Consider the following 14,602-nt stretch of genomic DNA (forward strand, 5'->3'; position numbering starts at 1 on the left):
AAAAAAAAAAAAAAACAACCCAAAACAATAAAAAAAAAAAATCAAAAAACCAAAACAAAGACAAAACACATGAAATGATGGGGAAAGGACCTGGAACAGTCAGTGTAGGGTTGAGGATGTACCGGCTTTGGGAGGAGAAGTACTCCCGTCACCCCCTTCCATCTCTCGACCAGGCACCAAGCCTCTGGGAGGGAAGGATCCTGCCCTTGCCCTCCGGGCTCCGCGCGCCGGGCCCTCCCTCCCCCGCGGGCGGGCGGCCCCTCCCCCTCCCCCCCCGCGCGCCCCGCCCCGCCCCACCCCCGCCCGGCCGCGGCCCTGACCTCCGCTCCCACGCGGCCCGGCCGCCGGCGGGCAGGCGGGCAGGCGGGCGGGGCAGGAAGGGGGAGACGCGGCTCCCGGCCCCCGAGATCCTTAACTGCAGCTCCCAAAGCCCTGGCTGATCCTAATCAGTGTGGGAAAGGAGCGCGGGCCGGCCCAGCCCGCCGCAGACGCCGCCTCCTTTCGTGAACGTTCTCGCCGCGCACAGCCGCCGATAAAGCGCCGTAAACGCGCGGGCGGCCGGAGTGTGCCGGGCCGGGGCTGCGGCGCACGCCCGCCCCGCCGCGGCCCTGCAGCTCCCGGGGGAGGTGAGTCACGCGCGCGCTTGGAGGGAGTTCCGAGGTCTCCTCCTCTGCAGAGCGGCGGCCGTAAATAACCAGGCATTCCTTCCCTGCCCGGAAACCCCCTCACCTTTTGTTTTATGGCTTCAATAAAAAGCCCAGGAGTTTTCCTTCTGGCTGCCGGGCCACCCTCCCCATCCCCGGGGAGGGGAGTGTGCCGGCCCCGAGTTACCCTCCCGCCTCGGGTTCCGCGCCCTGGGCCTGGGCGGGGCCTGTACCTGTGTCCCCTTTATCTCAAATCCCCTTTGGCCCCCAGCACAACCCAGAGGGGCTGGTGCAGGGCAGGGAGGGGCGGGCGACTTGCAGTCTCCACGGGTAGGTGACAAGAACCGGTTCCCGCAAAACTCACGTTGGACACGTGTGCATGGTGAGCTTGCTGAGGCCAAGTCATAGCAGGAGCCCTGGCCTCTGCGCTTGGCCTGCGCCCGGAGGATTTAAGGCAGGAGAGTGCAGTACCCTGGCAGCAAAGGCCCCGAGGAGCCCCACCTCACACTACGGTGTGTTCCAGAGAGCAAGCGCCTTAGATGCCATTTGGCAGATCTTGCCATCGGTATGCTTCCGTGCTTGAAATTTTGACTTGAGGGCCCGCAAATGTGACCTGTGGCACAATCTGGATGGAGACCGAAGCTTGAGGAAGCCTGCAGGGTGATGAATGAATATAGAAAGACTGATGGGTAGAGGGTCCAGCCCACCAGCTCAGTCCAGCTCTCTCCGGCAGCCACTGACCCCGTGTGGACCTCAGCTTCCTCCTCTGTCCACTGAGTGGAAAGTACTAAAAGGACCCTCCAGGGGCGCCTGGGTGGCTCAGTCGGTTAAACATCTTGGTTTCCGCTCAGGCCATGATCTCACAGTTCATCAGTTGGAGCCGGCTCTGCGCTGATAGCCCAGAGCCTGGTTGGGCTTCTCTCTCCCTCTCTCTCTGCCCCATCCCCTCTTGGGCACGTGTGCACTCTCTCTCTCTCCCCCTCAAAATAAATAAATAAACTTTAAAATAAATAAATAAAAGGATCCTCCAGCTTTCCCACTCTATAGGAAACAACATCACTATATTTCTGAGGTGCCTTCTTACAGGCCCCTCTGAGAAGCACTGTTTTGTCTCCTTGGAAGAAACCAGGGCATGGCCAGCTTCTGCAACTGACCTCTCTCGTCAGCGAGGCTGACACTGAACTTCACCCCTCCTAGAAGTCACAGAGGTCCAGAGTCCCTCGGGCCAGAAGGAAGTCCGCCTGGGAGGCAAAAAGCCGTTTAAAAATAAAATCTGCACACCATGACAGCATTAGCTCGGTCCCTCTTGGAACCCTCGGTGTAAGGGGCCCAAGGACTGTGGTTCTGCTTCAGGTGAGAGACTGGTTGGCTCGGAACATCTAATCCTTTCCTCAGAAGGAATGGAGGCTGGGGCGGGGGGAGCAGGGGCCTCTGAAGGCAGCTCTAGAGAGAGCAGTCCTCAATGGGAGTCCTCCTAAGTCTCCCTCGGAGTGTGGGTGCGAAACCACCCCTCCAGCCACGGCCCAGAGCGGGAGCTCACTCACGAAACAGAAACGGACAAAGGCCCACTTCTTCCAGAACCCATTTCTGACACCACCACATGCCCAGGGGACCGTGTGGCCCCAGACAGACTTCATTTCCTCATCTCTGGACAGAAAGCCACTCAGTCTTGGTTCCCTCATTTGCATGATGTCAAAAAAAAAAAAAATGAGTCATCCTGAATTGTCATTTGTTAAGAAATTTTGGCAAGAGGCGCCCTGCTGAGATTGGAGTTGATTTCTCAAAAAGGAACGCATAGGAACTCGAACGCTGATTTCTTACGTGACTGCGATCAGTGTTTTAGGCCTCGGCTTTCCCGTCCGTGAATCCTGACATGTTTTAGGGTTTCTTTCCCCTTTCACCTACTGGGACTCTACCATCGTCAGGACTCTCATAAGGAGAGGAAGATTTTAAACTTTCCAGGCCAGAGATGAGTTATGGAAACTTATCTAAGGTGACTCTTCCACACTGGTTCTTGCTTTCGATTTTGCCTGCTGCTTGTGGAGGTGAGCAACCCAGGCAAAGAAGGCGAGAAATCAAGAAATAGGGTTCCGTGCCAAGATTGGGCTATTCTGCCAAGCATTATACAACAGAAGCGGCTCTGAACCTTTTACAGCCACAGAACTGGGTAGAATTTGATGAAACTCACATGCTCCTCTCCCCCCCGCCCCACATGCACATACAGATACATACTTGCCTTTGCAGCTCATGTCAGGGTTCACAGACCCAGGAAGCCCCATCCACGGACCCTGTTAGGAAATATTACATAATTAATATTTAATGAATTATTGACCCTCTGTTTCCGTATCTGCAAAAAGGAAATACCATTCACCTCCAAGCGGTGGCCTGAAAACAGAGAAGGATAAATGGAGCTGTGGTATTAAAACCTATCGGTTCTCTGCCTGGTAGCCATGTAGTATTGATGCAATCCTGTTTCTGTCATCTGCCAGCGTCATTCTCCTTTCCGCTTCATGGGACGTAAATTTCGGTGCAAGACAGCAGCGGCCCAGTCTTGTGAAATTCCCGAAGCAAGCCCTTCTGGTAAGCCAGCACTATAAGTGCTTGTTAGAGACTTAACGGGTCCCCGCGGAGGCCAAGGGAAGGCTGGAGGTAGGAATGTCCCCAGTGATCCCCTTGTGGCTTTAAAAGTCAATGCAACTTTCCAACGTGTCTTCCCTTCTCCCAGAAGATGGTGTAATATAGAGAAACGAACTCACAGAAACAAAACCAAAGTTTAGGGGGAAAGCTTTTGATGAAGTTATCAGCTAATATATTAAATAGATTAATAGTCCATTTGGTCCAAGGAACCAAACCTCGGTTTCCATATCACCCATATAATGAAGGGATTAGATTAGGTTCCGTGGCTATTAATCTTTCTGGGGTCGCATATTCTTTGAGAATAGGGTGTAAGCTGTGGCTCCTGGCAGAAAATATACACACACTGGACACCTACTCTCACACAATTTGACATACAATGTCGGGACCTTGCAGAGCGCTGGCAATCCAGCTGTGGAAGCCCAGATTCATCCGAGCTCTCCTGCCCCTCCCTCAGGCCTCTTCAACCTCAGCCGTTGAAGGCTCCTGGGATCCACTAAGTCCATCTGTGGCTTCGGGCCTAAGTCCTTAACCATTTCTTAGGGCCTCTGCAAACCGAGGAAGGAGCGAAGTATTCTTCCGGGGGCTGCTATGAAAATAGCCATGCTTTCAATACTCCACGTGGGGTATGTTTAGGAAGCGAAGCTCCCATAGCAGCCTTGCAGACAAGGGCATAAAACTCTTAACTCCACATGTTTTGTTTTGTTTTTTTCTAGGAGATGAAGAATGAGGAGGGCTGGCGGGGAAGCACAGGATAGAGCGTAGGGTGTGGTCCGAACACGCCGACAGCACAGTGCTTGGAGAAGAGGGTGCCAAGGATTTGGAGAAAGCCTGGATGAGCAGCGATCTTCCCTGTGTGGAAAGTTCTGCAGCTTCTGAACAGACAGAGGGGCTCCTCGTACGGCACCCGTGGCCTGCCTTACTGTGGTTCATAAATAGTCCCTTCCCCTCCCTGGGGAAAGATGATATTTCTCCTCCTTGCTGACATCAGCTTTGGTCATAGGGTTTGCCCTGGCCGGTGAAACGAGCAGAAGTGAGATCCGTCACTTCCAGGCAGAAGATTCAAGAGCCACCTTGAGGCTTACCACATGCTCTTCTCCCTCGGCCACAAGACTGGCCCTGTTCCAAATCTACCACTCCATCAGCCTGGTCCCAGAGGCAAGGTGACCCGGAGCAGACCTGCAAGTGAGACTGTCAGACGTCTCAGGAAGCACGAGAAAAAATATTTGGTGCGCGAGTTATTGAGATTTGGGGGCTGTTTGTGACTGAGGCAGAGCCAAACCCAACTTCCTGATACAGAATCCTCCTTTGGAAAGGAAGAGAGATGGGTACCCAGAATGGCCCTCACTAGCCTGCAGGGCCCTGATGACGGCACTAACCAATGTCGTCGGCAGGGGCCACGTGCACGCTCCTTCCATCCTTCCCTCTCCCTGATGCTGCTAATGGTACCCTCCCTATCCACCAGCAGCCAAGCATTCACAGCCCAGCCAGGAGCCCATCAGTCATGGCGCCTGTAGTGGGTCGAATGTTAGGCCCCCCAAAAGATACATCCATATCCTAATTCCCCAAACCTGTGAATATGACCTGATTTGGAAAAAGGTCTTTGCAGATGCAATTAAAGAAGGATCTCTAGATAATGCCACCCTGCTTTGCCCACATGCGCTCTACAACCGATGACAGGCGCCCTCATTAAGACGAGGAGAAGCCAGGGGCGCCTGGGTGGCTTAAGTCGGTTAAGCATCCGACTTTCGCTTAGGTCATGATCTCGCGGTTCGTGGGTTCGAGCCCCGCGTCGGGCTCTGTGCTGACTGCCAGCTCAGAGCCTGGAGCCTGTTTCAGTCTGTGACTCCCTCTCTCTCTGACCCTCCCCTGCTCATGCTGTCTCTCTCTCTCCTAGAAATAAATAAAAAACATTAATAAAAAAAAAAAAAAAAGACGAGGAGAAGCCAGAGGCAGAAACTGAATGATGCAGCCGCAAACCAAAGAATACCGGGAGTCACCAGAAGCTGAAAGAAGCAAAGGAGGGTCCTCCCTGAGAGCTTGGAGGGAGCCTGGGACCCTGCTGACGTCTTGACTTCAGACTTCCAGCCTCCAGAACTGTAAGAAAATAAATTTCTGTGGTCTCAAGCCAGCCTGTATGTAGTAATTTGTTACAGCCACGAATGCCCCACTTTGGCAAATATCTTTTCTTCATGAGTCCCTCCCTCAAATGTAATTCGTAAGGGCAAGAATTACAAGCCAGTTGTACTAAAGGACTGGGAAGAAAGCTTCTCTTTCTCTCTATCCAGTCCCTAGGGCAGGGCCGCAATTACGTCTGAAGGGGAGAATGCCAGCTCACTCAACCCGACTGGTCCACTTCCTCTCCAGAGGGAACACCAGTGGGGAGCGAGGTTGAACCCCTGATTATGGGCTGTGCAGAAACTGATGTTCAAAATAAACAGCCCCTGGAATCAAAGCTCAGGGGACGGTGCATAGCATTTTAGAGTCTTGAGGGTGGAGAGAGATCACGTCCAACATCTTCAGATAGAAGTCTTAGATGTACGAGATTTTAAAGGATTATAGGATATAGCTATAATTCTTTTAGAATTTTTGCTTTTGAAAGTGACTATTTATAACTAACTGGTTTTGTTTTGATTTTGTTAATTTTTTTAATGTTAAGTTTTTTTGAGAGAGAGAGAGAGAGTCTAGAGGGGGTGGGGGAGGGGCAGAGAGAGAGAGAGAGAGAGAGACAGAATCTGAAGCAGGCTCCAGGCTCTGAGCTGTCAGCACAGAACCCAACAAGGGACTTGAACTCATGAGCTGTGAGATCATGACCTGAGCTGAAGTTGGACGCTTAACCAACTGAGCCACCCAGGTGCCCCTAAGTTGTTTGATTTTAGACATTCTACAATGGTCTCAGCCATCCTCATTCAGATCAGGAAAATCTAACCATAGATGGCTTTCAAATGCAAGGAAATGTTGATGGATGTTGAATTTCATGATTAATCAGATTGCACTCGTGCTTCCTTTGGCACAGATTGAATTCAATCAACGCCGGTATTATAGATAATGCAGATATTGATTATCCCTCTTTTATGCTTTCAAGCAGAAGGGCCACTCTCCCAAGGATCCCCAGCTAGGAATGAAAGAAACCAAGAGGAGTGCAGCCCAGGTGCCCAGACTCTAAGAAGAGCCCCCCCTTTCTGTGGAGCCCAGCAGAGTTTCTCTTTGAAAGATTCACAGCCTCTCAAATGATGAATGTGTCAACAAGACACCGAAGTCAGATTGAAAGCACTCCCACTGGCCAAATCTGGGGCATTTTATCAAAAATAAATAGTGGTAGTAATACGTTGTAATTATTGAGGAAAATAGGAATCTCTAAGTCCATGTTAATGCAAAAAAAATAGAGAGGAAAGAAAGTTTTTCCTTGTAGTAAAATACCAACTAATAGAGGGAGAAATGATGGGATTTTAAAAATCACTATTTAGCAACCATCTTAGCAATAATTAATTCATCCAAGAGACACCCAGTAGATGTTAAAACTAGGGGGGGGGGTTGAATGAGAAATGAGAAATTTGCATAGTTTCAGAGTACCACTGCATAAAATTCTTATTCATGACAGAGAGTAATTTTTTCTAAGAGAGAAATAGAGCAGGGGAGGGACAGAGGCAGAGGCAGAGGGAAAGAGAAAGAATCTTAAGCAGGTTCCACACCCAGTGCGGAGCCCAACATGGGGCTGGATCCCAAGACCCTGGGATCATGATATGAATAGAAATCAAAAGTCAGATGCTCAATCAACCGAGCCACCCAGGCGCCCCAAGAGAGAGTAATTTTATAATGAAAAGTCAGGAGGAAATACCAGACAAATGCAAATGGAGGGACATTCCACAAAATAATCAGAATGTGACATTCAAAAATATCAAAGTTGTAAAGGTCAAGGAAAGACTGAGGAAGCACCCTGAGTGAAAGAAGTGAGAGACAGGACAACGAAGTACAACAGGTGATCCTGAACTGGGTTTCTATTGTAAGAACCATGATCCATCAAAACCCGAACGGCACCTGAAGCTGGATGATAGGAAGGCATCAGTGTTCATTTCCTTATTTTGATGATTGCATTCCAATTATGTAGGAGACTTTTCTTGTCTGTAAGAATTGTACATTACAGTATTCAGGCTCGCAAAAGAAGTTGTTTGTTTCATTTTTGCCCTCTTTGTGCAAGTATGAAATTACTTCAAAAGTTAAAAAAACTTTATAAAGAAGAAGTTTCGACACAACCAAGTCAAAGTAGTGAATGTTAAGCCTATTTTTGTCACTGTTTCCAAGAAGTAGGCTGCCTCCCTCAAGGACAGGGCAGTAACCTGTCAGCTGGGGCAGCCTGGTGCCGCGCTAAGAAGACACGCACTCGGTGAATGTCTGAAACCGAGTCCTATAGCTTCACTAGCTTAAACTGGTGATGCCTGAATGTCATTCACAGTCAACCTTTAGTGAGCAGTGGCTCTTCCATTTTACCTTTAAATCTGATCCATTCGATGAAAAAAAGTCCTGAAAAACAAAACACTAAAGGGTATTGACACATGGTTCCCACCGAAAAGGAATGTTTCAATAAATGTTTTCTTAAGAAAACAAAATCTAATTTTATACCACGAATGCTGAGTTTCTTCAAAGTGGGGGTGGGGTGGGGACACCAGAAATGAATGTGCTGGCATCACAGTGTAAGAGGAACAAAGGCCACACCAACTTCCCACCACACAGAACCGTACACCTTCCTGTGTTGGATTCTCCCGTGCGTCCTACTGCCATTACTACCAAGTGATGAATTTCCAAAGAGACATTATACAGTGTGTGTGGCGTCTTGTCTGCAGATGGTTGGCTTGCCCGCCCTTCCTCTTTCCCTTCCTTCCTTCCTTCCTTCACTGTCTTCATGCACTCAGCATTGTCTGGGTCAATCGGAAAGTCTATTTTTCTTGCAGACTTTAGGAAATCTACAACACCTAGTGAAGCTATAATTAAGCTTAATATAACCCGGAGAAGGCAGAAGAGGAAGAAAATGAAGGCTGTGAATATGTGGCAGCGTGTAGTTAGCACATACCCATTTCCTTTGCGGAAAGGTGACTCAAGTCTGCAAACATCTAGAGTTTCCCTCGGTGTGCTGGGTCTCACTCAGATCTCTAGCTATTTTTTCTCTCCTTGTTTTGAAGAAATGATACTCCTGGGGAACGTTTGGAATATTGGCACGGAGTTCCACAGTAGGCCACACGGACCTTCCTTTCTCTCCCCAAGTGGAACAGGCTGTCGCCAACTCACAGCCCTGCTGTGATCCAAAAGTCCTTTCTTTAATTATTATTTAGAGCTTGGAAATGTTATAAATTATGGTTAGATTTCCAGATGAGCTGCAAAAGCTCCCCATAATCAGTGTATAAAGTAACCAGTACAGATACGCACACACACTCCGACAGCATCATTGGAACCGCTAAGGTGGCATTTTCAGGTAATGGTGTGAGTCTAGTGTTCAGAGTTCCGACACCACCTTGACAAAAATGATACATGTGGACAAATGGCTCCTTCACCTGGAATTCCGATGGGAGCAAGAATACGGCAAGAGTTCAAGCAGGCCGTTCTCTCAGTCTCCCCGACAGGCATAGACCACCACCCCACCCCCCCCCCACCAAAGCCTACCTACACTGAGTTTTATTATGCTCTCTTCACTGTCTTTTCATTCCACTGCACACCCCCCCCCCCCCCCGCCAAAGCCTACCTACACTGAGTTTTATTATGCTCTCTTCACTGTCTTTTCATTCCACTGCACGCACCTCTTATTTGTTCTCTCTCCCTCCTTCCCCAACCCCCCCCCCCCCCCGCATAATCTGTTTCACTGAGCCCAGAAAATATGACATTTGGGCAGAAAATAAGGACTGAAAGGAAACTGAAGAAAGTAGATATCATTTTTTTAAGATTTTATTTTTAAGTAATCTCTACACCCAATATGGGGCTCGAATTTACAATCCCAAGGTCAAGAGTCCCAAACTCTACCTACTGAGCCAGTCAGGTGGCCCTGAAGAAAGTAGATAGCATTGATCAGTTCACCACTAAATACATATTTCATTTAAGATGGGCTTCAGTTGATACTGGTTGAAATAAAACATGTTTAGAATATTCTATTTATCATGATAATAAGGAAAAGGAAGAGGAAGACCTAAATAACTATCGGGATCACCTCACTGCTGTAACTACACTTGGCTATAAATTTACTAGGTGGGACATGATTTAAGTTTCAAAAAATAATACCATGACCGGGATGATCTCATTGAAGGTGCAAATGTCCTTGAAATTCTTATTCTGTGATTTAAAAAAAAAAGGGGGGGGGCAAATCTGTCTGGTATTCTCCCTACGTATTCTTCTCCAAGACAAAGTTTCTAAAATAATCTCAGACGTGGTGTAACATTTGCCAGACAGCTGTTCTAGAGAATGCCACGACAATAATCCTTGGGTCTATTGTAGTCTTTTGTACTTTTTCTCCCTTCAGTGAAATCTGTGTCCAAGCCAATTTATAGACTCATGTTCTACAAGTTCAGAAATTCTCTCTAAGGAGACTTGATGTGACTTAAGGCCCTTTATGCTATTGTACTGACCTGGTTAAGAAAGCGGTTTGTTGACTCATTGGCAAAGGGATTGACCTTAACTCTGTTTTCTAGAAGGCAACGTCTGTGAAGATGAAACTTCCATTGACATTCTCCAGCCCCAAGATGCACCTGGTCTGAATGCTCCCTCCTTCCATCCCTGAGATTGCTCCCTTCCAGAGCAGATGAAACCCTAGGACAGAAAGTTGCAGATTTGTTGATCTTAGAGTTAGAAGAAAGCTCTAGAAGTCATATGGCCTGGCACCCTCCCTTCCAATCTTCTGGTTGCCCCTACTATCCAACAGATAATAAATTTCCTAGAACACTAAATTCTTTCTACCAAAAAACGTGTTCAGAATCCTGTGAATATTTCAATATATATGGCTTTATCTTTCCTTCAAATTAATGTATCAAAGGAATTTTAGAAGAAAAAGTGTTTGTGTGTTTCCATAGACCTAGATATAAAACTTTGAGGTCAGCCCTTCCTTCATATCTTCAAAACGTCCATTCTCTGACGCTGGTGCTTCTTAAATCTTCATCATCTGTCAGAGAACAAAGAGGATTGTTGATAGAAGAGGGGACAGACAAGCACACAATACGGACCTGGGGACTGGAGAGCAGACGCTGATCTCAGGCAGAAGCAATGAGGGAAAAGTGTTCCCAGCTTTCTTTGGGGCCCCAACGGATTGTCGCAGGAAGTAGCTTTCTGGCCTTGGAGAAATCATCTTCTCTTGTCACTAAGCTTTCCCCAGCTCTACCAAGAAAAAGGTTAGTGTATACATTTCCTAGGGCCGCCATGAAAGCATACCACAGACTGGGCAGCTTACACAACAGAATTAATTTTCTTACCATTCTGGAGGCTACAAGTCCAAGATCAAGGCGTCAGAAGGTCTGGTTTCTCCTGAGGCCTCTGTCCTTGGCTCGCAGACATCTGTCTTCTTGCTGTGTCCTCACTCCTCACATAGTTTTTCCTTTATGCCTGGAAATCCCTGGTGCCTCTTTCTACATCCGGTTTCCTCAGCTGATAAGGACACCAGCCAGATTGGATTAAGACCCAGCTTAAAAGCCTCCTGTTAACTTAACCATCTCCTTAAAGGCCTGGTCTTCATATACAGTCAGTCACATTCCGAGGCCCTTGGGTTTGTATACATCTTGAAGGGACACAATTCAGCCCATAACAGTTAGAAAGAGTACTTTTCACATTAGGATACTAAAATCCAAATAATTAGTAAATTTCAGAGTTCTTAAAATAAGTCAAATAAGAAGGGGGATTGAGTTCATCATGGCATCCAGGCAGAGGGAGGCCTCAGCTGAGAGCAAGTGGAAGAGCCCCCAGTGAAAGCAGGCCTACATCGTGCGTCTCTGCCAAACCTCTTGATCTGGGCTCCAAGACACTTCAGGTAGGAGCCTCAGAACCAAGACCAACACTCGCCAATAGAAATACAATGTGAGCCACGCAGGCAATTTATAATTTCCCACTAGCCACATTAAAAGAAGTAGAATTCATTTTATTTTTTTTAAATGTTTATTTATTTTTGAGATAGGGAGACAGAGACAGAGTGTGAGCAGGGAAGAGACAGAGAGAGAGGGAGACACAGAATCCGAAACAGGCTCCAGGCTCTGAGATGTTAGCACAGCACCCGACCTGGGGCTCAAACCCATGAACCGCGACATCATGACCTGAGCGGAAGTCAGACATTTAACTGAGCCACCCAGGCACCCCATATGTGGAATTCATTTTAAAATATTAGTTTATCTAAATATATTCAAAATAGCTCTTTGGTCTCAGCCTCAGAAACGCAACAGTGAAGGGGACGTCATCATTTAGAAAGCCGTAAGACACGCCAGTCATGCCACCGCTATGGCTCTAAGAACTGTCACCTGCAGAAGGTGACCTGTGGCAAATGTGGCTATCCTGCCAAGCAGAAGAGAAAGTATAACTGGAGTGCCAATGCTAAGAGATGAAATATCACTGGGACCGGTCAAATGAGATGCCTAAAAATTGTGTACCGCAGATTCAGGTACAGATTTCGTGAAGAAACAACACCTAAACCCAAGAGGGCGGCTGTTGCAGCATCCAGTTCATCTGAAGGAGTTCAACGAGATAAATGTCACGAGATAAATGTTCTGGGTTTTAATTAATAAATATTTAATTAATAACTAAATTAATTGAAAATATTATTATTTCACTATGTAATCAATATTGAAAACCTGCTCGTGGTATCATCGGCATTCCTCCTTTGGTGTTCGGCCTTGGGGCTCTGGTGACTATTTCACCCTTATGGCAAATGTCCATGCTGAGCTCGCCACATTTTTAGTGCTCGATACCCACATGTGGCTGCCACCCTAGCCAACATAGATCTAAAGAGTGGTCAAGTGGGGCACCGGGTGGCTCAGTTGGTTGGGCGGCCGACTTCGGCTCAGGTCATGATCTCATGGTTCGTGGGTTCGAGTCCTGCATCGGGCTCTGTGCTGACAGCTAGCTCAGAGCCTGGAGCCTGTTTCAGATTCTGTGTCTCCCTCTCTCTCTGACCCTCCCCTGCTCACGCTGTGTCTCTCTTTCAGAAATAAATAAAACGTTAAAAAAATTTTAAAAAATAAAATAAAATAAAATAAATAAAAAGTGGTCAAGTCCACAGTGGCCCAGGAAACTGCCTTGTCTTATGCTCCAAAAGGAAGTCTAAGGATTTAATGAATGAACAGGAGGGGCCTGAAATTAAAGACATTTTCTTAAGGTTCTCAAGAGCAGTCAGTGCTTTCTGGAACTCCTAGAGCTGACTGGATACTTGTGAACGCAACCCCATCAGATGGTGCCTTTCCAAATTCAAAGGCTTATGGGCTTACCAGGGACATGAGTCAGGCAGGAGCAGAGCAGCCAGAGAGGGACCTTGACCTTCCTCATACCATTCAGCTCTGACTTGGTAAACACAACGAAGACACAGCACTCAACTCAGCCTCCTCTTCTCCACTACCTGGTTAAGATTTTGGTCAAATCATCCAAGCCCTGCCTAGGAGGAATCAAATAGGCCTAATAATGGGGCGCCTGGGTGGCTTAGTCGGTTAAGCGTCCGACTTTCACTTAGGTCATGATCTCGCGGTTCGTGGGTTCGAGCCCCGCGTCGGGCTCTGTGCTGACTGCCAGCTCAGAGCCTGGAGCCTGTTTCAGTCTGTGANGTGGATTTTGAAGATTAAATCATGAAAGACTCCCATACACTGCTTATCAGTGAGCCAAAACACAGAAAACTAAATTGCTTTGCAATCATTACTGTTTTAAAGGCTTCCAAGAGGGGGCGCCTGGGTGGCTTAGTCGGTTAAGAGTCCGACTTTCGCTCAGGTCATGATCTCGCGGTTCGTGGGTTTGAGCCCCGCGTTGGGCTCTGTGCTGACTGCCAGCTCAGAGCCTGGAGCCTGTTTCAGTCTGTGACTCCCTCTCTCTCTGACCCTACCCTGCTCATGCTGTCTCTCTCTCTCTCCTAGAAATAAAAAAAAAAAAAAATTAATAAAAAGAAGTATTTTGTTACCTGCCCTTGCCTCTCTTTCCGTTCAGGCTGCCTTTTCCAGGAGTCCATTGCCATGGAGATGGGAAGGAGGGTATTTCCTGCACACTGGCAGGTGCATTATGAAGATGCATTGAACAGGAAAACAGCGATCAGTGAATGGTTGGTGAAAAACTCTGGAAGTCAAGTAGACTTGGGGGATTACTGACTTTGGAAAAGTGTGTGGCAGGCGAGGCATCCCCTACTCCCTAAAGGGATTTAAAGGCTTAATTCATGCCCCGAGAGAAAGCGAGGGGCCCGAAGCCTGGTTTTTCCACTATAACAGCAGGCTCTCTCCTGTTCGCCCTCCGGAGAGAAGTTACCTAAGTGTGTTCTTTTTTATTTTTATTTTAGAGAAAGAGCTCGTGCACTAGCGGTGGGGGAGGAGGGATGTGGGCAGAGGGAGAGAGAATCTTATGCAAGCTCCACGCTCAGCACTGAGCCCGGCACAGGGCTCGATCCCACCACCGTGGGATCATGACCTGAGCCAAAGTCAAAAGTCAGATGCTCAACCAACTGAGCCCCTCAAGTGCCCCCACCTAAGTGCATTTCTTACTCAGAAATAATTCTATTGTTGCCTACACAGGTAAGGCTTGCCCTAACACTCTCCTCATATCCCTAATATTGGCACCTCCCATCTACATACGACATCCGTAATGCATATGAAGTTATTCGACGCCAACAATGTCCCTGTGAGAAGAATAGAAAACTGAGGCTCACGGAGTTGGCAAAGTTAGTGGCTTGGGGAGGATTTAAAAATCCTGTACATAAATAGTACACAGGGTAGTTGATAGGTAATCTATGCCGGGAATGCAGGGTCCCTAAACACCAAATAAAAGTTAGTTGAATGAATGAATGAATGAATGAATAAAAAAGACTGAATTTCTTGAAATGCCTCAGAAGACACCATTTCTAAGTGTGATCTCACACACTTCCTCAGGAAACATCCTGAGGAAAGGGTCTTCACCTGATGAATATTGCATAGAAAGAGCAGAAAGCATTCCTTTAGTCTAGATTTCTTTCTAAGAGTATCCATAGAAGTAGTTTGAGAACACCCATCTCTGTTTCTCCAGGCTTCTTGTAACAATGTACAGACATCCCAGGTTGTGCTTCCCATCAGGCAAAGCAGTCCCCTCTAGAAAAATGTCTTGTCCGCAGATGACTTCGGTCAGCTACAGAGCCAGAGCCAGGT

At 47.6% G+C, this 14,602-nt stretch overlaps 2 long non-coding RNA genes and 1 pseudogene across 3 annotated transcripts; 2 read left to right on the forward strand and 1 right to left on the reverse strand.

The window, feature by feature from the left end:
• The first annotated feature begins 358 nt into the window (after window positions 1–358).
• LOC120230685 lies at window positions 359–5,388 on the forward strand. 2 transcript variants are annotated; one of them, XR_005528115.1, is made up of 4 exons: window positions 359–626; window positions 3,134–3,224; window positions 3,995–4,507; window positions 5,176–5,388. It is a non-coding gene; the product is annotated as an uncharacterized LOC120230685 (long non-coding RNA). The 2 variants fall into 2 exon arrangements; XR_005528116.1 differs by lacking the exon at window positions 359–626 and adding an exon at window positions 1,850–1,997.
• A 3,864-nt stretch (window positions 5,389–9,252) lies between these two features.
• Window positions 9,253–10,757, reverse strand: LOC120230686. Its single transcript, XR_005528117.1, has 3 exons — window positions 10,724–10,757; window positions 10,478–10,628; window positions 9,253–10,067 (listed from the first exon to the last, which is right to left on the reverse strand). It is a non-coding gene; the product is annotated as an uncharacterized LOC120230686 (long non-coding RNA).
• Window positions 10,758–11,156: 399 nt separating this feature from the next.
• On the forward strand, window positions 11,157–12,104 carry LOC120230656 (annotated as a pseudogene).
• Window positions 12,105–14,602: the final 2,498 nt, after the last annotated feature.

This window comes from Hyaena hyaena, unplaced genomic scaffold, assembly GCF_003009895.1.
Source record: "Hyaena hyaena isolate Hyena2069 unplaced genomic scaffold, ASM300989v1 scaffold_45, whole genome shotgun sequence".
In the NCBI taxonomy this organism is placed as follows: Eukaryota; Metazoa; Chordata; class Mammalia; order Carnivora; family Hyaenidae; genus Hyaena; species Hyaena hyaena.